Source organism: Crocuta crocuta, unplaced genomic scaffold, assembly GCF_008692635.1.
Source record: "Crocuta crocuta isolate KB4526 unplaced genomic scaffold, BGI_CrCroc_1.0 scaffold237, whole genome shotgun sequence".
Classification (NCBI taxonomy): domain Eukaryota; kingdom Metazoa; phylum Chordata; class Mammalia; order Carnivora; family Hyaenidae; genus Crocuta; species Crocuta crocuta.
The window spans coordinates 1,184,008-1,206,961 of NW_027531914.1; positions in this window are offsets into that span (position 1 = coordinate 1,184,008).

Sequence of the window (22,954 nt, forward strand, 5' to 3'; positions counted from 1 at the left end):
TGCTACTGCCTCCGCAGCCGCCGAGACTACACCCGCCGCTGCCGCGAACCGAAAACTAGCAGCAAAGTAATCCCCGCCGCTGCCGCGCGCCCGCTCTACCGCGCGAAGCACACAACAAGACAGAGAAGGCGCGCGCGGCTGCAAAGGCTCCTGCGCCTCTCCCTGGCCTGCCCCCCTCGCCTCCCACACTCGCGCAGCGCGCACTCCCGCTCTCTCTAGCTGCACTAAAAAAGAATAAGCAGCAGCGGCGGCCGCTCTTGCCTCCTCCTCGCTTTAATGGCGCCGCCGCGGACCACCTAAAATGGCCGACGGAAGAACGGCGCGTCCCGGTCACGTGACGCGAGAGCGCGCCCTTTGCGCCTCCCCGCCCCCTCTACCGCTAGCTTTTTTCCTCTTCCTCTTCGGTCCCGCCCTCTCGTTCCCTTTTATACCTTCCCCTCACGCGCTGCGCCGCACAACTTGGGGCCTTTAAAAGGAACCGGAAATTGCGTTCCATAAGACCGCCGCGCGGGGACCATCGAGAACAAGGAACGCTGTTTTGAAGGCGCAGCTAGAGGGGCCCGCTCCCTCGCCCCCGCCCTTCCGAGGGTTTCTGGAGTCGGCCCACCCACCGGGCTAGCTGCGAGCTGGAGCCGCGGCGTCGGGCTGGGGTGTGGCAGCACCTTCCAGTAGGCGATTGTGCCCCGTGCGTCTGTGGCGTAGGGGTGGGGGAGGCGAGGCGCGCAGCCAGCGGCTCCGGTCTAGTAGTGCCCAGGCGGAGGGAGGAGGCTACCTTGAGGTGGCGGTCCCGTGACTCTGGCTCTGTCCACCGCGGCACCTGGAGACGCTCGCCGTGCGCCAAGCGGCGCGCGTGCACGGACTGCCGCAGCTCCTCCGCCCGCGGTAGTTGCCCGCGACCGGGTGACATTGAAGGTTCCCCCGACTGCCGCCGCCGGGCTCCCCGACCTCAGGCGAGCAGGTTGAAGCTGCTGAGGATCAGGGCTCCTTTTTCTTTTAAGTTTGCTTTCCAAGTAAGATTTTTGCTTGCCTGCTCCTCTCCTGAAATTTTTCGTCAGAAGAAGCGGGTAACTGGCATATTTCAAAGGTCAGGGATTGTTTTTGCTTGATTTATTTGACGATCCTAAAACCTAATATAATTCCTGAAACATACGGAGTTGGGTAGTGTGTTCGGTCAACCAGGGGTTCATTTCATTTAAAGTTTTTTAGTCCTACTGATTAGAAAAATAAATGCTTTGAATCTCTACAAGGTTTCTGAGCTTGCTGTCTTGTGGGATTTGGTTTTTAAAAGAACCGCTAAGCGTTTCTTGCAGGATAGCAGTACAGTTCTTTAATAGACCTATTAAAAATCCCAGATGTCGTGGCTGGAATTATTCGGCTTTGAGATTTGCAACTTCCTCAATACACCTAGAAGAAAGTTAAGTTTTTAGGTACTTCTTTAGGCAACAATTATCTGTCGGTTTAGTATGAGTCCAGGCTCTTGGGAAACAGTAGTGCAAAATATAGCAGAGAACTCTGAAGACAAGTATTTTTTCCACTATGTAATTAAATGAATATGTATTAATTGGACCCTATCCAAAAATCTCAAGATGATTAAAAATGTTTTTTTATTAATCAAGCTAGCTGAACTTGCATTACCGAATAATTAAAATTGAAGAAGACAAATTAAATTTTGAAAATGTCTTAAAAATATAATCATGGGGCATCTGGGTGGTTCAGTCCATTGAGCCTCTGACTCGGTTTCAGCCCAGGTTGATAGAATCGAGCCCTGGGTCAGGCTCTCCACTGACAGCCCGGATCCTGCTTGCAATTCTGTCTCCTGTCCATGTGCTCGCTCGCTCTCAAAATAAATAAACCATTTTTTTTTCATTTTTTTAATGTTTATTCATTTTTGAGAAACAGAGCATGAGCAGGGGAGGGGCAGAGAGAGAGAGAGAGAGACTCCAAAGCAGGCTCCAGGCTCTGAGCTGTCAGCACAGAGCCCGATGCAGGGCTGGAACTCAGGGACTGGGGGATCATGACCTGAGCCAAAGTCAGAGGCTTAACACACTGAGCCACCCAGCTCTCCTCTATTAAGCAAATCATACATAGGCAAGGTCAAGAACATATCTTAGATCAAGTGTTGGTAACTTCAGATATGTCTCCAGTCAAAATAATAGCCTAGGAGAAAGTGGGTATTGAGCTCAAACCAAATATTTAAATTGAGAGACAACTAGGATGTCTCTGGATATTTTCTGTCTTCAAGAAAGGATTCTTTTGCTTTTTTTTTTAAGGTAGAGCTCAAGCAGGGGAGAGAGGCAGAGGGAGAGAGAATATTAAGCAGACCCCACACTCAGCATAAAGCCTGATGGAGGACTCAATCTCAAGACCCTGGGACCTAAGCTGAAATCAGAGTGGGATGCTCAACTGACTGGGTCACCAAGGCACCCCAGAGGATTCTTAGACTTTTAAGACAGCTTTTGACATGCCCACCTTTTAGTAATAGACCTTCCCAAAAAGGTTCATTTTAATTCACAAGTAGCGCAGTAGCCTCGGGACTTTCTAGGAATTTATATTGAAAATTCTGGAAAACCTAGGACTGATTTTTAAAGCTAGTACCTTTACCGTATGCTATGTGAGTTTGGATAATGCCATGTTAGTTATGTCTCTACTTACTATGGCCCAAATTTCTGTATCCTGTGCTCCTTCACATACAGTCCTCTTAGAGCTCGCTTCACTTCAACCTTCGTTCTTTTCACATTCCTCATCTGCCAGTAAACTTCTATTCCTCTTTTGAAAGCCCAATCAAATATTACTACTTCTGTAAAGCCTTCCCAGACTCCCTGAGGCAGATTTAATCAACCAGTCCCACAGCCTATTAGCCTTACTTATGTTCTAAATATGCAATTGTACTGGAGCAGGAGCTCCTCCAGAGCAAAGATAATGTGTTCGGTGTATCCCCCCACCTGACACATACACACACATAACACACTCAATAATTGCTAGTAGAATTATTGAATGACAAACTACTAGGTTATTTCCAACGAGCTAGGTTCAGGACCTCTTGGGCAAACTAAGTGTGCTTGCAGTGACTTAAAAGTCTTTTCTCCCCACCATCCCACTTCATCTTAGGCATAAAACCACTTGCTGATGCATGAAATTCCTTAAAAAGGAAAAACACAGACTTATTCCACATTGTTAAGAATGTAGTGTTTAAGTAGTTAAAGACTGTAGGGGTGCTTGGGTTGCTCAAGTGTACAACTTTTTTTTCATGTTTATTTTTGAGGCAGAGCACATGCATGCAAGCAGAGGAGGGGCGGAAAGAGAGGGACTAACGACTATAGTGAAGACTAGCCCACACCACTGCAAGGAAGCAGTATTTCTTCTCAGTGTCCATTACATCAAATGTCCCATTGCTTCAGGTTCCCCGTGTGTTTCCGATGACACACAAATGCTGGATCCTCATTGAATTCCACTTTGTGAAGCAATAATTGTAGGGAAAAAAGCACTGGTAAAAGGGCAAAAAATTTGTTTGAGTTTTAAACTGGAATCACTTTGGAGTGCCTGGGTGGCTTAGTTGGTTAGGCATCCGACTTCAGCTCACGTCATGATCTCATGGTGCGTGGGTTCAAGCCCGACATCGGGCTCTGTGCTGACAACACGGAGCCTACTTGAGATTCTCTCTCCCTCTCTCTTTTCCCCTCCCCATCTCACTTTCTCTCTCTCAAAATAAAAATAAACCAGAATCACTTTTATCCATAACAAGATATACATAAATAGAGGAGTCACCATTTTAATCCACTAAATACAATACAAATGGTGCAAGCAAATCCTATGCTCACATTTTTTTAAGTGGACCATGCATTCCACTCAGCAACCTAGAATAAACTGTCCAGATAAAAACAGTAAGAACCCATTTCCTAACAAGATACACATATTGAGCCTCTTTACAACCGTGTTAAACAGCCATTTACTCACTTGCGGAACACTCTCAGTAAGATTCAAGCATTTTGTTGAAGGATTAACTTGTGATTTTAGGTGAAGTAACTAATTGCCCAAACTAAACATTCTCATTTATCATCAATGCTGGTTGTCAGGAAGCTCTCCCTTTACTTAGAGAAAATACAGGCCCCACCACTGTGAATTTTCAGATTTTCAGCAAATCTGTTGTATAATTTTGAGTTCTGCTTAACCACAGAAGTGTCAATAGGGTGTCCTTGGACTCAGTTGAAGAAAACTTAGTTCAAAAAAGTATTCAAACGATAAGGAAATTTAAACATCTCACTCCAGGTCTACCTACATAATGTCTCCACTTGGATATTCCACAGGTATCTCAAGCTTTAGATGTCCAGAACTGAACTCCACCTTCCCCACAAATCAACTTCTTTAGTCTTCCTTTTCTCATTAAATGACATCACCCACCTATGTGCTCCTGGCAAATATCAGGGAGTCATTGGTATCACCTCCCCAAACACTCACATTACCAACTCCTACTTCCAAAATATATCTTGATTCATCTAAATGCTTCTTAGAACATATATAGTGGGCTGGGTGGCTCAGTTGGTTGAACGTCCAACTCTTGATTTTGGCTCAGGTCATGATCTCACAGTTTGTGAAATCAAGCCCTGCATCTGCCTCTGTGCTGACAGTATGGAGCCTGCTTGGGACTCTCTCTCTTACTCTTCCTGTCCCTCCCCTGATTGGTAACGCTCTCTCTCTCTCTCTGAAAATAATCATTAAAAAAACATAAATAGTGGTGTTTTTCCTAGTTAGATTTATTCACATTCAACCATGCAATACATGAAACAGTTACATTTCTGGTGCTGGGAATATAACTGACCAAAACAGCAAAGACTGATCTCATGGAGCTGACATTCTAGTAGGAGAAAGAAACAACAGACAAATATGTAATAGGTAGTGATTGGAAGGAAGGTGATGAGCAAAGTGCTAGACATAGAGTATGTGCTATTTTAGGTAGGTTAGTTTGAGAAGACTTAAAGGAGTTAAGTTTTTTAGTAGAATCCTTAAGGAAGTAAAAGAGAAAGCCATAAACATAGTTAGGGAAGACTGTACAAGGCAAAGACAGGAGTGCGCTTGACACTTTTCAACGAATGATGGAGGCCAGTGTAGCTGAATAAGAGTGAAGGAGAAAAAGTGTGATAGATCATACCTACGAGGTTTCCAGGAACAAAGTCTCCCAGGGCCTTGTAAGCTGTAGTTAACATTTTACTTTTATGTTAAATGTGTTGAGAGACTATGGGAAGTTTTGATCCAGGGAAGAAAATGGCCTGACTTAAATGTTAAGTGGCCAGAATAATCCAGATTATTCCAGCTATATGGACAGTGACCTGAGGTAGGGTATCAGGAAGGTGAATTAGAATGCCACTGTGATGAGGCCTCTCATGGTTGATTTCTTCTGACAGGAGACGAATCTACAAACAGGGTGTTATTTATATATGTGTTCATATGACTTCATATTTTAGAAGAAAAAGATGCTCAACATCACCCATCATCAGGGAAATGCAAATCAAAACCACACAGATACCATCTCACACCTGTCAGAATGGCTAAAATGAAAAACATAAGAGGGGAATCTGGGTAGCTTAGTAGTTGAATGTCTGACTCTTAATCCAGCTCAGGTCATGATCTCAGGGTCATGGAATTGAGCCTCATGTCAGGCTCTGCAATGAGCATGGAACCTGCTTAAGATTCTCTCTCTCTCTCTCTCTCTCTCTCCCCCCCCCCCTGCTGTGTGCTCTCTCTCTAAAATATAAACCAGTCAGGGGTGCCTGGGTGGCTCAGTCGGTTAAGTGTCCGACTTCAGCTAGGGTCATTATCTCACGGTTCATGGGTTCGAGCCCCGGGTCGGGCTCTGTGCTGACAGCTAGCTCAGAGCCTAGAGCCTGTTTCAGATTCTATACCTCCCTCTCTCTCTGACCCTCCCCTGCTCATGCTGTCTCTATCTCTCTCTCTCAAAAATAAATAAAACATTTTTAAAAATTAAAATATGAACCAATCAGTCAGTAAAATGTAAGAAACAACAAGTGATGGTGAGGATGTAGAGAAAAAGGAATCCTTGTGCACTGTTGGTGAAAATGCTAACTAGTGCAGACCCTGGGGGAAACAGTATGAAGTTTCCTCAAAAAGTTAAAAATAGAATTGCCTTATGATCCTCAAAAAGTTAAAAATAGAAATGCCGTAGTAATTCCACTACTGAGTATTTACCCAGAGAATATGAGAAAAACTAATTTGAAAAGATAAAGGCACCCCTATGTTTATTGCAGCATTATTTACGATAGCCAAGATATGGAAGCAACCCAAGTGTCCATCAACAGATGAGTGAATAAAGAAGATGTGGTGTGTGCGTGTGCACACACACACTGGAATATTAGTCATAAAAAAGGATGAAATCTTGTCATTTGCAACAACATGGATGGAGCTGGAGAATATGATGCTAAGCTAAATAAATCAGAGAAAGAAAAATACCATATGGTTTCACTCATGTGGAATATAAGAAACAAATGAGTAAAGGGAAAAAAAGACAAATCAAAAAGCGGACTTAACTATAGAGAACAAAGTGATAGTTACCAGAGAGGAAATGGTTAGGGAGATGATAGGTGAATAGGATTAAGAGTACACTAATCGTGGGGCGCCTGGGTGGTTTAGTGGTTGGGCGTCCGACTTTCGCTTAGGTCATGATCTCACGGTTCGTGGGTTCCAGCCCCGCGTCGGGCTCTGTGCTGACTGTCAGCTCGGAGCCTGGAGCCTGCTTCAGTCTGTGACTCCCTCTCTCTCTGACCCTCCCCTGCTCACGCTGTCTCTCTCTCTCCTAGAAATAAATAAAAAATATTAAAAAAAAAAAAAGAGTACACTAATCGTGATGAGCACTGAATAATGTATAAAATTGTTGAATCACTTGTTGTATACCTGAAACTAACACTGTGCGTTAACTATACTGGATTTAAAATAAAATTTAAAAATCAAAAGAAAGAAAAACATGCTCTAATGACAACAGATCATTAAAAATAAAATAAGAATTGAATTAATATTACTGATAATATTTGCAGTAAAGAATAAGACCATCATTTTCATTAAATTCAGTACTTTTTCCTTCTTTCTCCCCCCATTCTGCAGCTCTAGTATAAAATTTTGGTTAGGTGCTGCAGCTAGGTTTTATCAAGAGCCTTTTTAGAATCCCGCCTGAGGCATTACAATAATTACAATATTTTTTTTTAACTTTTTTCCTTTTCTTTTCTTTTCTTTTCTTTTCTTTTCTTTTCTTTTCTTTCTTTTCTTTCTTTAATAATCTTTACACCCAACAAGGGGCTTGAACTCATTACCCTGAGACCAAGATTCACATGTTCTTCTGACTGAGCCCACCAGGTGCCTCAATACATACAATATTTTGACTTGAACTGAGTTCTGGAATCTGGATCCTCCAGACTTCTTTCTTTTCCCAGGGACCAAGGCTGAAGCCAAATAGTATCAAGTTTTGCTTCATAACATACTTTTAAGGTTGTTTTAGCTGCTAATTTTAAAATTGTCTTAGTTTGTAGAAGCTACAGTTCAAGAGAATACTTAATGAAAAAAACGTCATCAGAAAACTTGGGGTTTTCAGATTAAGGTTCAACTAAGAACTATTGTAAACCTCTAAAAAAAAAAAAAGGTTTAAGAACAAGTATCTTGTCTTGGGGCTATTTGGAACCTTTTCTTTTGTTGTAGTGCCTCTGAGTTATTTGATATTCCTTATTCCATACACACTGCAGGAGAATAATCACTTCCTTACACCAGGGCTGAGCACCAGAATTTTCAGGTGCTCAGACTCAGTACAATTGCCCCAAAGTCACACTTTAAAAGTAGTGATACATAATCAAAAGTCCCTCTGGTCACAGTAGGAGGGGTTTATTCTGTTTAACTGGTACCTCCATATTTTGGCTCCTGCAGTAGACATTTGAGGTTGGAGCCCCCTAACATTGGTTGATCTCACCATCCCCATCACCCTTGGGCACATTGTTTGGTTTGGGAAGGGGACAGAGCCTAAGTCATCCACATTGAGGAACTTCCTTTTGACATTTGAATGTGAAGAAATACTCTCCTACCTCCTGCTCATTCATAAACTGAGAAGTACATAGCTGAGGGAACCACGACATACATTTTGCAACAAAAGATGCCTGTGAAGATAGGAATCAAAGAGCAGTGAAGAGTTGTCAAGACTCAGGGGACGAGATACCAGGTCTTGGTCACAATCTTTGAGTTACCAGCTCAATTTCCTCCTACAGCTATCTCTGCCTCTAGACTTAGTCCCATGACTCAATAAATTCCCTTTATTGAGCCAGTTTAACTTGCCGGTTTATTTCTCAAAATTAAAAGTATTTTAACTGTGCTGAATTGTAGGTTGTCAACTTTTCATTACTGCCACCCATTTATATCATCTCTGCAAAGAAGCTAGAAACATTTTCCAGAATCCCCTGCCCTTTATGGTTCTGAGTTAGAGTTTGCCAGCGAGAGGTTCTCACAGTAGATAGGAAAGGCAGAGAAAAGAAGCTTTCATTCTCAGGAGGCTGTGGCAGCTTCACAGAGTTCTCTTCTCCCAGGAAACTGGCAGTTTCCAGCTTCTTAGATCTCACCACAAGCTCTTACTTTGCACTCAGGTTAGCAAAACACAATGCCTTCTCAGACTTGTGCAAACTCCTGCCTTGCAGTCAAGGGGACCATCAATGACAGCTTCTTAGAGTTCTCTACAAGTTCTGACATCTATTTCTCCCTGAATTCTGGTTTCTTCATCTGCTCCAATGCTTCAATCCATCAGTGAATGTTCTCTAATCCTTTGACTGCAGCTCCTAGACCTTCACACTTCCAGCTTTTGCTGCTTTCACCTAACCCTCAGTTCCTACATGAAATCTCTTTGTGCCAGAATACTTGCAATGGCTTTGCTCTCCTCACTACATTTAGTTATTAGTAATAGAAATGGTTCCCAAGAGGCACAGAACTTTAGGGATCAGAATCGATTCTCAGATCCCATTAGATTTAAAGGACTCCATTGCCAGTAAAAATAGCATTGGTAGTTCACAGCATACAGTGGCAAATGGCTATTTTATTATCACCTTGGATAACTAAGAAATTGCTGCAATAGGATACTGTAGTGGGAATAAGGGATACACTGTGGAGTGGGTTGGCTACATCAAATTATATTGGAGAACTTAGAGAAGGAAAATGATAAGCTCCAGGTTTGAAATTCCCACTTCAAGATCTGGATAAGGAACCATAAAGTTTCTTACCTTCCTTGGGGTGGGGGAGAGGAATAATCCTTACCTGATAAAGTTACAGGGTCAAGATTTCTGGGGAAGAAAACAACAACCCGAAATCTGATCATGAAGATGGATGAATTACCAAGCAAACTGAATTAATTTATACGTTCTGTTAAAGTATCGGTCAGGAAAGAATGGAACTGAAAATTAGATGGGGATATTTGGACAAATTTCACTGACTCTTAAGACCTTGAGCCCCAAAAGTTTGTGAAGGCTTCCTTTCCAGCAAAAAAAAACCCTCAGATTTTCCCTCTAATGTAGTAGGCAGCATAATAACCCCCACATGTGTCTGCATCCTAATCCCCAAAACCTGTAAATGTGTTCCCTCACATAGCAAAGGGATTGTAGAGATGTGTTTAAGACCCTTGGGATGGAGAGGGGCGCCTGAGTGGTTCAGTCTGTTAAGCATCGACTTTGGTTCAGGTCATGATCTCACGGTTCGTGGGTTCAAGCCCTGTGTCAGGCTCGGTGCTGACAGCTAGCTCAGAGCCTGGAGCCTGCCTTCAGATTCTGTATCTCCCTCTCTCTCTGACCCTCCCCTGCTCACGCTGTCTCTCTCTCTCTCAAAAATAAATTTTAAAACATTTTTAAAAAGTTATTTTAAAAAAGACTCTTGGGATTGAGAGATTATCCTGGATTATCTGGGAGGGTGCAATGTAAGCACGAGAGTCCTTATAAGAGGGAAGTAGGAGGCCAAAGTCAGAGAGATTTGAAGATGATACATTGCTGGCTTTGGGGATGAAGGAAGGAAGGAGGGTGGAGAGGCACATGCCCAGGAGTGCATGTGGCCTCTAGAGGCTGGAAAATGTGAGGAAAGAAATTCTCCCCTGATGCCTCTAGAAGGAATGCAGCCCTGCTGACACCTTAATTTAGCCCATGGAGACCTCTAGAACTGTAAGATTTGTGTTGTTTTAAGCCTCTAAATTTGTGGTTATTGTTAAGCAGCAACAAGAATCTGGTCCATCTCCTGTCTGGAGATTAGCCTCTCCTCTTGCCTAAAGAACTTGTAATGACCTATCCTGAAATGGTTGCTTTGCAAAGGAAAGCTGATTCTCTTCAAGACACATTGCATTGCTTGTAGACAAATAACTAGACTCAAATCTTGGAAGACCCCAATGGAGCAAGTACATTGCATAATATTCTATTGAGCTGACCATAGTTTAACAAATTTGGAAAGCTATTTGTAAAGTTACTAAAAATTCCTCAAAGCAGATATAGCATTTGTTCAAAAGGACTAAAACAAAGAGTTTTTTGGTCCACTGATACTTTTATATATAGCTAACTGTCAGTTTAGGTGACATAGAGCTCTATGTGTGGGGGCTGATTTTTTTTCTTAAGTATTGCACCATGGCTGTATGATGATGGTAATGATCTAGTAGAAAGATAAAACCTTGTGATGTAGGATGGAAGTGGGGACAAAATTGTAAGAGGCAAGTTCTTTTTTTATTATTATTCCAGTATAGTTAACATACAGTGTTACGTTAGCTTCAGGTGTGCAATATAGTGAAGTATACTTCACCTATTTCACCCATCTCCCCACCGCCTCCCCTCTGGTAACCATCACTTTATTCTCTGTAGTTAAGAGTCTGTTTCTTGGTTTGCCTCTCTCTCTTTTTTTTTCCCCTTTGCTCGTTTGTTTTGTTTCTTAAATTCCATGTATGAGTGAAATCATATGGTATTTTTCCTTCTTTAAATGACTTATTTTATTTAGCATTATGTTCTTAACTCCATCAATGTTGTCACAAATGGCAAGATTTCACTCTTTTATGGCTGAATAATATTCCAGTGTGTGTGTGTGTGTGTGTGTGTGTGTGTGTGTGTGTGTATCACATCTTCTTTATCCATTCATCTACTGATAGACATTTGGGCTGCTTCCATAATTTGGCTATTGTAAATAATGCTGCTATAAACATAGGAGTGCATTTATCCTTTTGAAGTAGTGTTTTTGTATTTTGGGGGTTAATACCCAGTAGTGCAATTACTGGATTGCAGGGTAGTTTTATTTTTAATTTTTTGAGGAAACTCCATACTGTATCCCACAAGACTGTATTAGTTTGCATTCCTACCAAAGTGCATAAGAGTTTAATTTTTTCCCACATCCTCACCAACACTTATTGTTTCCTATGTTTTTTATTTTAACCATTCTGACAGGTGTGAGGTGACATTTCATTGTAGTTTCAGTTTGCATTTTCCGATGATGAGTGATGTTGACCATCTTTTCATGTGTCTGTTGGCCATCTGGATGTCTTCTTTAGAGAAATGTCTGTTCATTTCTTCTGCCATGTTTTGTGGGTGTTGAATAGCTATCAGTTCTTTAGATATTTTGGATACTAACCTTTTATCTGATATGTCATTTGCAAATATCTTCTCCCATTCAGTAGGTTGTCTTTCAGTTTTGTTGATTGTTTCCTTCACTGTGTAGAAGCTTTTTATTTTACTGGAGTCCCAAAAGTTTATTTTTACTTTTATTTTCCTTGCCTCAGGAGACATATCTAGAAAAATGTTGCTATGACCAATATCAGAGACATTGCTGGCTGTGCTCTCTTCTAGGATTTTTATGGTTTTATGTCTCACATTTAAATCTTTAATCCATTTTGAACTTATTTTTGTGTATGGCGTCAGAAAGTGGTCCAATTTCATTCATTTGCATGTAGCTGTCCAGTTTTCCCAACACATTTGTTGAAGAGACTATCTTTTTCCCATCGGTTATTCTTTACTGCTTTGTCAGAGATTAAGTGACCATACACTTATAAGCTTATTTCTGGTTTTTCCATTCTGTTCCATTGGTCTATGTGTCTGTTTTTGTTCCAGTACCATGCTGTTTTGATTACTACAGCTTTGTACTAGAACTTAAAGTCAGGAATTGTGGTTCCTCCAGTTTTGCTTTTCCTTTTCAAGAGGGCTTTGACCATCTTTTTGGGTATTTTGTGGTTCCATACAAATTTTAGGATTGTTCGTTCTAGTTCTGTGAAAAATGCTGCTAGCATTTTGGTAGGGATTGCATTAAATCTGTAGATTGGTTTGTGAAGTATTGACAATATTTTTTTTCCAATCCATGAGCATGGAATGTCTCTCCGTTTCTTTGTGTTGTCAGAAGGCTAGTTCTTAAGTAAATGAGAGGAAACGGGATCTGATGCACAGATAGGTTTGGTGATAAACAGATAAATAGTTCTAAATCTTTCTTTTTTTCTCAGCCAGTTAAGATGTCTGTCATTAGCTGAGAGTGTGGATGGGTGGAACTAGAGAGGACTTATGACATTAGGGAAAGTGAAAGAACAAATTCACTAGGTCCAGAGAAGCCAAGACTTTAATAAAAAGTGTTGATCAGGGCAGAGGCCCCATAGAGACTTACTGGATGCTACTAGAGATCTACTTGTAAGATCTGAAAGTCACTCCCTCCAGAAACTTCTGGCAGGACATCACTGATTTGTTATCTTCTGTGGGTATGGACATTTAACCAGTTATAATCTATCTCCTCGTCTTTTCAACTAACTCCTGTTTTTCCATCTTGACCCTCAGGACTTATGAGACTCTCAGGTAGTAAATACCTTATGAGTTGTTTACCAAGCCATGGCCCCCTTCTCTGAACTGCCCCCATACCAAGGGGGGGGAGCCCTTTGGCAGTCAAATTTACATGACCCCACCTCCATTGCTGTAGCTAAGTCCAGGGTGGATACCTGACTGAACCTGATCTATTGGATTTTCTCTCCTGGGAATGGAAATTGGAATACTGGGTCTCTGGGAGGTTGGTCAGAGGGCTGGAATTAGGGGTAAATTTGATTATAAGACTTAGTAGCTTTTTTGCACCATGTAGATCAGAGAAGATGAGAACATAGATTTGAGTGTGAAAGGGGAAAGAGAGAATGAAGCAGACATGTAGAAAAAACTAGGGACCAGAGGACACATGGTCTTGACAAGCTGTAGATGGTAGCTGCCTTGGTCCTTGATGAAAAAGCAGTTACTGACTTCTGTCCTCAGCTCAACTTCCTCCCTTGGGTGATATGCAGTGCTCCTGGCCCTCCTAGATTCACATTTTACAGCAGCAAATCTGTGTAGATTTCTGCTACTGTGTAATCCAAAGCACCACGATCAAGAGCAAAGACATGTCAAATGCTATATCATTTCGCAATAACCAGTTCTGTCAGAAGGGGGAAAAAATGCTATGAAGCTGGATGATTATGTAGTGACTCCATGCAGACACTTGGGAGACTTAGAAAGAGAAAAGCAGTTGTCAGTATATACAATCCAGCTGTATTTTGTTTTTAAGTCATTACAAAAACTTCTTCAATTTGAAAAGCAATGAAAATAAAGACAAATTACTCATAAGACTATCTGCCTAGTACAATCACTCAGAGCATTTTGATGTGCTTAATTTATATCAATTTCCCCCCTTATGTTCTTTGCTTTTAAACAGTGAAATTAGAGTATAATAAATAATTGCATTTCCTATTTTTTTCATACCATAATATTTCCTATGTTGTATAATCTCCATAGCTTAACTTGTAATGGCTACCTAATAATCTATTGAATAGATACACTATAAAAATAATGTGGCGGTGATAAGCTAGTGCCCTCCAGTCTGAAATTTCAAAAAGAAATTCCTAACTTAGTGAATATAGTTATTTTCATCAGGTGAGTTCTCTTTTGTAGGGTTACAAATAATTAATCAGACTTTACCTCTTCCTGCATACCTCAAGGTTAATGTTTACCTTTTTCTTGGACCTATTCTGGATCAATCACACTTTGATTAATAATTCAGCTTCCTAGTTACCAAGGTTAGTTATATGAGGAAGGTGTTATCTTTTATGGTAGTCATAAATGTTCAGGCCACTGGAAAGGAAACCTTTTCTTGTTCCTAAAATTTTATATTAATAAATTAATAACTTGGTGTTTGGGTTTTTACAATGGCATCTTGTGTCCTTGATTGTACCAGTGACATAATCTATACCTATAAGCCTGAGAATAGACCTTGGTCTATGGCAGTCATACTTAAGTACTGACACCCTGTGAGCCCTTTTTGGGACATTTGCCAGCCCCCTTCATTCTCATCTCTGTCTTTGCCTCATTGACTATGGAAGACCTCAAACCTGAAACCACAACAACCAGCTAAGCGATTGTAATTTGCAAGAAGTAGCCAAGAAGATAGAGTGATGTCATCTCACTCATAGCTTCAGACACCATCTCATTTTGATAACTGTAAGACTTTGGACTTCTATTCATTGTTATTTACTGTTAATTTAGGTGCCTTCTGTCATATATAGATTTAACATTATCTGGATTTTCACCCCTGTCCTTCAATATTTCACTTAAAGTCCTCTTGAGCAGTTAGGCATATTTCTGGGAAAACCTGTGTTCCTCAGTCCTTTAGGGATATGCTGTACCCTTAGGCAAGACACCAGTTTTCATTATCCAAAGATATGATTAAGTCTATGCACCTAAGCCTCTGCATGCCATATTCTTCTTTCCCATTGCAAACCTTCTATTGAAAACACTGGTGAGAATGCTGTTTGTATTCCTAAGTACTTCGTCTTTTGGTCCACCACTTCAAGATATATATCCTAAGTCTCTTCTGCAAGGAATGGATAACCTTCTCCACAAATAATAAAAGCAGATAGTGACTGTCAAGTCTGATGAGACTGTAGACCATATATCACTTTCCTGCAAGACACTCCAGGAAGACAGCGTACTTCCACATGGGCCATGGTATGGACCAAGGTTGCCTCTGCTCCCTTAGGAAGTTGCCAAACACCATTCAGTTAACAAACAGTTCACTGTGACCTGTTGTGTGGCAAACAGCCTGATAGGCCTAGCCCAGAGTCATCTAACAATCTAACAGATCTTTTGGAGTCTAGTTATCGTGTCCTTACACTGTCCACCACTTGTGAAGTTTCATTATTTCATTTTGTCCTATATTCTTATTTTTAAAGTAATATTAAGGTGCACAAATAATTTGTAGGCACAGGTTTACTAAACATCCATACAAACAGAAATTTATAAAGTAAAGAAAAGAAAGTCCTTGGGGCACCTGACCGGCTCGATCTGCAGAACATGCTACTCTTGATCTCTAGGTCTTGAGTTGGAGCCACATGTTGGGCATGGAGCCGACTTAAAGAAGAAAAAAAGTCCTGGGGTACCTGGGTGGCTCTGTTGGTTAGCGAGCAACTCTTGATTTTAGCCCAGGTCACAATCCCAGAGTTGTGAGATCAAGCCTTGCCTTGAGCCCCGCCCTAAAGACTACTTAAGATTCTCTCTCTCTCTCTCTGGGGAAAAAAAAAAAGATATTCTGATCTACTCCTCTGGATAAACTGTGTTATTCTCCATGATTTTGTCCTTGATTCTCTTTCTTACTAACAAACTTTTTCTGAGTGACTTGATCTATAGATGAAGTATACTCATAAGTTGGGACACTATCTCATTTTGATAACTTAAAAAAAATCAGTGTGGCTTTTAGTCATTCAGTGCAGTATATAATCTGAATTTCACAGTGGTTACCAGCTGCCAGGCTATTAGTCTCTAGAAGCAAACATCTAAATTGATCAGGAAAGAAAACTTGGTTTTAATTTTTAAAAATTACACCCTCTTTTACTTATACTGGAAAAGTTTCTTCACTGACTTCTTAATCTCTTTGACAGAGAATATGCTAAGATTATTTTGTAAATTTTCCAATAATCACAACTCTGAGCTCAGATGATTGAATGTCTAATATCACATAAAGAATTAAAAGCTAAGACGGGGTGCCTGGGTGGCTCAGTCAGGTAAGCGGCCAACTTCGGTTCAGGTCATGATCTCACAGTTGTGGGTTTGAGCCCCACGTTGGGCTCTGTGCTGACAGCTCAGAACCTGGAGCCTGCTTTGGACTCTGTGTCCCCCCCCCCCAAGCTCGTGCTCTGTCTCTCTCTGTCTCTCAAAAAATAAATAAATGTAAAAAATAAATAAATAAAAGCTAAGAGGCTGATTGTACAACATAAATTTGTTTGTCATATATAAGAATACTAGATTTTTTTTTAGTTTATAACCAATTTCAAAAAGCTTTGTACCAGGAAAATTATGATAACAATTATATCAAATGTTTTTCTTCATTTTAATTTTTCATTGAGATAATTGTAGATTTACACCCAGTTGTAAGAAATAACATAGAGAGATCTCACATTCCCTAATGTTCTCGCTCATTTTACCTCGCTTCCCCCAGTGGTAACATTTGTAAAACTACAGTATAAATCACACGCAGGAAACTGATATTAGTATAATCCAAAGACCTTATTCACATTTCCCCAATTTTACTTTGTGTAATACAATTTTACTACCTATGCAAGTTCATGTACCCACCACCAGAGTTCAAACTCTAAACAGTCCTAGGACCTTGTGCTACTCTCTTATAATTTACCAACCTTCTACCCTAAATCCTTGGGACTGCTAAGTGGCTGTCCTTTTCTAAGATTTTGCCATTTCAAAATATTACATAAAGGAGTCACATTGCCTGCAACCTTTTGGGATTGATTTTTTTTTCACTCAAAATAATTCTCTGGAACTCTATCCCCAGGTTGTTACACATGTCAGTAGTTTGTTCCATTTTATTTTATTTTATTTTATTTTATTTTATTTTATTTTATTTTATTTTATTTTGTTTTATTTTATTTTGTTTTATAGACAAAGAGACAACACGAGCCAGGAGAAGGGCAGAGAGAGAGAGAGAGAGAGAGAGAGAGAGACTTCCAAGCAGGCTCTACACTCAGTGTGGAGCCCAATGAGAGGCTCGATGCCACTATCCTGAGATCATGACTTGAGCTGAAATCAAGAGTTGGAAGCTCAACAAACTGAGCCACCCAGGCACCGCTTTTCTCTCCTTTTTAAAAATTTGTTTGTTTATTGTCTTCGCATTGTATTTTGACTCTGAACCATGGAGGTTGGTTTTTGACAACACAACTAGAAAGTGTGAGATCAAAATGGAGGCAGCTGAAGGGCTCATTCAGAAGCCCCCTATCTAAATGATTTTAGGCAGAAGGGTGCCTTGATTTCAGCTCAGGTCATGATCTCACAGTTCATGAGCTAGAGCCCCATGTCGGGTTTCGTGCTGACAACACAGAGGCTGCTTGGGAGTTTCTCTCCCTCTCCCTCTGCTCCTACCCCACTTACTCACTCTCTCATTCTTTCTCTCTCTTAAAAATAAATAAGGGGTGCCTGGGTGGCTTAGTCGGTTAAGCGTCCAACTTTCGCTTAGGTCATGATCTCGCGGTTCGTGGGTTCGAGCCCCGCGTCGGGCTCTGTGCTGATTGCCAGCTCAGAGCCTGCAGCCTGTTTCAGANCGAAATTCTTCCTCTCATTCTTCCACTCTCATTCTTTCTCTCTCTTAAAAATAAATAAGGGGTGCCTGGGTGGCTTAGTCGGTTAAGCGTCCAACTTTCGCTTAGGTCATGATCTCGCGGTTCGTGGGTTCGAGCCCCGCGTCGGGCTCTGTGCTGATTGCCAGCTCAGAGCCTGCAGCCTGTTTCAGAGTCTGTGACTCCCTCTCTCTCTGACCCTCCCCTGCTCACGCTCTCTCTCTCTCCTAGAAATAAATAAAACTTTAAAAAAATTTTTTTAAATAAACATTAAAGAAAAACAGCTCTTCCTGAGCCTGCTGGGCCTTGATTGTTTTCAGCTCAAAATAATCCACATGCCAAAGTGGCATATTTTGGGGTGACCAGCCCTGAACTTCCTCATATTGTTCTTTTTTTATCTCCTAAAGCCTACTCTTGTCAGCTATGGTGGTTACCTGACCATATGTGGTTAACTCAGCTACATGAAGAAGCTTGAACACCAAAAATATATGATTCTTACTAATACAGTTCATATGTCCAAGCATTGAATCAAGCGGTTTCTTTCAAGGAATGTGTGTCACAGCTGCTAACTGACGGGAGTTACATCTGTGCTAGAGGAGAGAAATGCACGTACGTATTTATGCTAATGTTTCTTATGCATGCTTCTCTCCCGTTTTCTCTACATTATACCACTATCTGAGATCAAAAGGCCTCCTTTAAAATAAAACATTGTACATTAAAAAGCCTGTTAAGCCATCACTCTTCTAAATTCAAAATAAAAGTGGAAATTTAAGAGGCTCCTGGCTGGCTTAGTCGGTAGAGCATGTGACTCCTGATCTTGGGTCAATTCCCAGGTTGGGCATAGAGCCCACTTTAAAAGAAAAAAGTGGAAATCTGATTTCTGGAAAGATAAAATCACCTGTTGGCATTTCCAGTCCAAAATGCTCACTCTTCACTTCATAAAGAAAGACCTAGCCATCCCTGGTGAGCACAGCCAGTAAAACAGTTGGGTAAGTTGTCCTAAACACCAACTTCCAGACATTCTCGTTGTCTTCCCTTGCATGCCAGAAGCACTGTAGCATCCACTTGCTCTGTGGTGTATCCACAGCCGTTTTTTCTGATTCATTTGCCTGTCAAAAATTAAGTTTCCCAAGAGTTTCCCTTAACAACCTTTACCTTCCAGAGCCCAGAGTCCTCTTTACAACTGCAGATTCCCACAGCCCCTCCTTGCTCCAGCCATTTCTCCACAGTCCAAAAATTATCCCTACCGATTGACTCTCATTTTCTTACTGGGTGTCTCCCAGCTGTTGGCTTACCAAGACAGACTCAGACAAAGCAATTTAAATTAAATATGTGTTTGACACCTAGTCTCTTTAACTTTCTAATTGAAAAGGTAATACCTCTTTTAAAATGATTTCTTTTTATAGTAAAAATAATATGAAATAAATAAATTTTAAAAAATAAAGCCCAGGGACTCCTGGGTGGCTCAGTCAGTTAAGCCTCCACTTCAGCTCAGGTCATAATCTCATGGTTCACGAGTTCAAGCCCCACATCCAGCTCTGTGCTGACAGCTCAGAGCCTACTTCGGATTCGATGCCTCCCTCTCTCTCTGCCCCTCTCTCAGTCACGCTCTGTCTGTATGTTTCTTTCTCTTTCAAAAAAATGAATAAACATTTAAAAATATTGATTTTTAATAAATAAATAAAGCCCAGGGGCTTGTGGGTGGCTCAGCTGGTTAAGCGTCTGACTCTTGATTTTGATTCAAGGTCATGATCTCACATCTGTTAGTTCAAGCCCTGTGTCCGGCCCCATGCTGACAGTGTGGAGCCTGCTTGGGATTCTCTCTCTCCTTCTCTCTTTCTGTCCTCCCCCACTTGCACTTGCGCTCTCTCTCTCTTTCTCTCTCAAAACAAAATAAATAAATAAACTTAAAAAATAAAAATAATATGTGCACATTATAGAAAATTGAGAGTATATGGAATATATATGCAATGGAATATTATTCAACCATAAAAAATGAAGTCTTGTCATTTGCAACAACATGGATGGAACCAGAGATTACAATGCTAAGTGAAACAAATCATTCAGAGAAAGACAAATACCATATGATTTCACTCATATGTGGAATTTAAGAAACAAAACAAATGAGCAAAAGGGAAAAAAAGAGAGAGAGATAGACAAACCAAGAAATAGACTATTAACTATAAACTGATGGTTACCAGGGGAAGGGGGTAGAGGGATAAGTTAAACAAGTGATGGGGATTAAGGAGGGCACTTGTGATGAACACTGGGTGTTGTATGGAAGTGCTGAACCATTATATCATAGGCCTGAAAGTAATATTACACTGTAAGTTAACTGGAATTTATTTTTTTTAATGTTTAAATTTTATTTATTTTGAGAGAGAGAAAGAACAGAGAAGGGCAAAGAGAGAGGGAGAGAGAATCTCAAGCAGGCTCTGCACTGTCAGCACAAAGCCCAACATGGGACTCAAAGCCACCAACTATCAGATCATGACCTGAACCAAAATGAAGAGTTAGACGCTTAACTGACTGAGCCACCCAGATGCCCTTAACTAACTGGAATTTAAATTAAACTTAGGAAAAAAAATGTCAGTTAAAAAATATTGATAGCATACAAGGATAAAAAATATAAAGAGCATGGATTTTTCCTTTTTTCCAGTTTTTTCTTTATATTAGTAGTATTAGTATTTGCTATTTTGTGCAGGGAAAAGCTCTCACATAATTTAAGGAAAATTTGAAGAATACAAAACAAACACTTATTTCTAATTTTTTTCCTTTTTGTAAGGCAAAGGAGCAAATTTTTGTGTTACCTGATGGACATTCCAAGAACCCTCAAAATATTGTAAGCACAAAACATCTTAATATTTTTGCTATTCCTTTTGGGGGGGGGGCGGCAGGGGGGAAGGAGAGAGAGAATCTTAAGAAGACTCTATGCCCAACTTGGAACCCGCCTTGGGGCTCAATCTCTTGACCATGATGAGATCATGAAATCATGAGATCATGACCTGATCCAAAATCAATAGTTCAATGCTTAACCCACTTAGTCACCCTGGTGCCCCAATATTTTTACTATTCTGAATATACTGTTTAATACGGTAAAGACAAGATCAAAAAGAATTATCAGAGGAGGCAATATATGAACAAAAGTCATAATTTTTAAAACTCAAGATATACTTATTATAAATATTTAAAAGCCACAGCAATAAAGAATAGTGAGTTCTAAGGAGCTCAATTTATTTTTTTATCATTAAAATTTTTTTAATGTTTACTAATTTTTGAGAGAGAGAGAAACAGAGTGTGAGTAAGGAAGAGGCAGAGAGAGAGGGAGGCACAGAATCTGAGGCAAGATACAGGCTTTGAGCTGTCAGCACAGAGCCTGATGTGGGGTTCGAACTCAAGAACCATGAGATCATGACCTGAGCTGAAGTTGGACACTTAACAACTGAGCCACCCAGGCATCCGGGAACTTAATTTAAAAGTGAAGAATTTCTGCTCAAAATTATTCAAGACTATCCCAGAAGTCCAAAGAATTAGTATAATATTTTGGTGATTAAAAAGGACATCTGAATAAATAAAAAGTTACAAACGGAGAAGGAGGGTGGCAAACCACAAGAGACTCTTAAATACAGAGAACAAACTGAGGGTGGATGGGGGTGAGGGCAGGAGAAAGGGAAAATGGGTGATGGGCATTGAGGAGGGCACTTGCTGGAATGAGCACTGCATGATGTATGTAAGCGAATTTGACAATAATTTTTTTAAAAAAAAGAACTTCTGATATCTATGCACATATTAACTTGGTCATTTTCCAAAATGAAAACCCAAATCTTAGTTTAACTCTTTTTTTAAAAAGAATATATCCTTATTTATTGAAGCATTATTTTCAATAGCCAAGATACAGAAGCAACCTAAGTATCCACTGATAGATGTAGTATATATATATACAATGAAATTATTACTCAGCAGTTAAAAGAATGAGATCCTTCTTTTTTTTGAATTTTTAGTGACTAAATTTGTTTCCTACATACAAAGACAAAATGTGTGTGGTAGTTACTTGTTTTCGTTTTGTTGTGTTTTGTTTTAAAGAATAAGATCTTGCTATTTGCAATAACATGGATGGACCTAAGAGGGTATTATGCTGTGTGAAATAAGCAAGACAGAAAAAGACAAATACCATATGATTTCACTTATATGTGGAATCTAAAAAACAAAACAAATGAACAAACAAACAAAAAAAGCAGAAACAGCCTATACATACAGAGAACAAACTAATGGTTGCCAGAGAGGAAGGGGGGGAGGGAATAGGCAAAATGGGTGAAGAAGAATGTGAGATACAGGCTTCCGGTTATGGGATGAAGAAGTCATGGCGATGAAAGACACAGCATAGGGAATACAGCCAATAGCACTGTAATGTGTTATATGGTGACAGATGGTAGCTTTACTTGTCGCATAGCAGAGTATATAGACTTGTCCACTCTGTTGTACACCTGAAACTCATGTTTTAATGTTGTGTGTCAACTATAATTTTTAAAAGACTGGGGAAAATAGAAAAATAGAAAGATTATCATCCATGTAACAATTTGTAGTAAAGAAACTGTAGCAAGATGGCATTATAGGAAGTTCCTGAACTCACTTCCTCCCATAGACACACCAAATCTACAGCTACTATGAAATAAGTCCCCCTGGAAAAGGACTTGACAGCTAGCTGCATAGCTCCTTTACAACAAACGGAAAAAGGCCACCCTGGGAGGGGGTAGGAGAGGCAAAGATGCAGTCTTGCCAAAAGCCCCACCCCCCACATTAGGGAGGGATCTCACAAACCCGGAGCTTCGCTCTGAGAAGCAAAGACTTCATGTCCCACGTCAGGCACCCCAAACCTTGAGACCTGCAACCGAGAGACGAATCCCCAATATGTCTGGCTTTGAAAACCAACACGGTTCATGTCCAGGAGACTCAAAAGTCTATATGGAACTGACATACTTCTCTTAAAGGACTTGTGCACAAACTCACTTGTCTCAAGGATAAGCACTAAAGGAGTAGTTTGAAAAGCACCTGGACTGTATGTGAAGGAGATTAATTTGCTAATCTTAAAGCATATGCCAGAGGGGCAGAATGCTGTTGGAACTCTCTCTGGGGACTTACATGCTGACAGGCACCATTTTTGTGCTCTCCCTCTATCGTGATGGTGCTTGCGGCCATTCCCCAGCCTCGTGCTCTTCCAGGCTCCCGTGAAAACTGGCAGGCACATGCAGTCCACACAGGGGATGCTGCTCGATCACCTGGCTCTGGTGGCTGTGGTTGGGGGCAGGGCATGCATTCCTGGATCCCACAGGGCTATAATAATCAAAGATAATG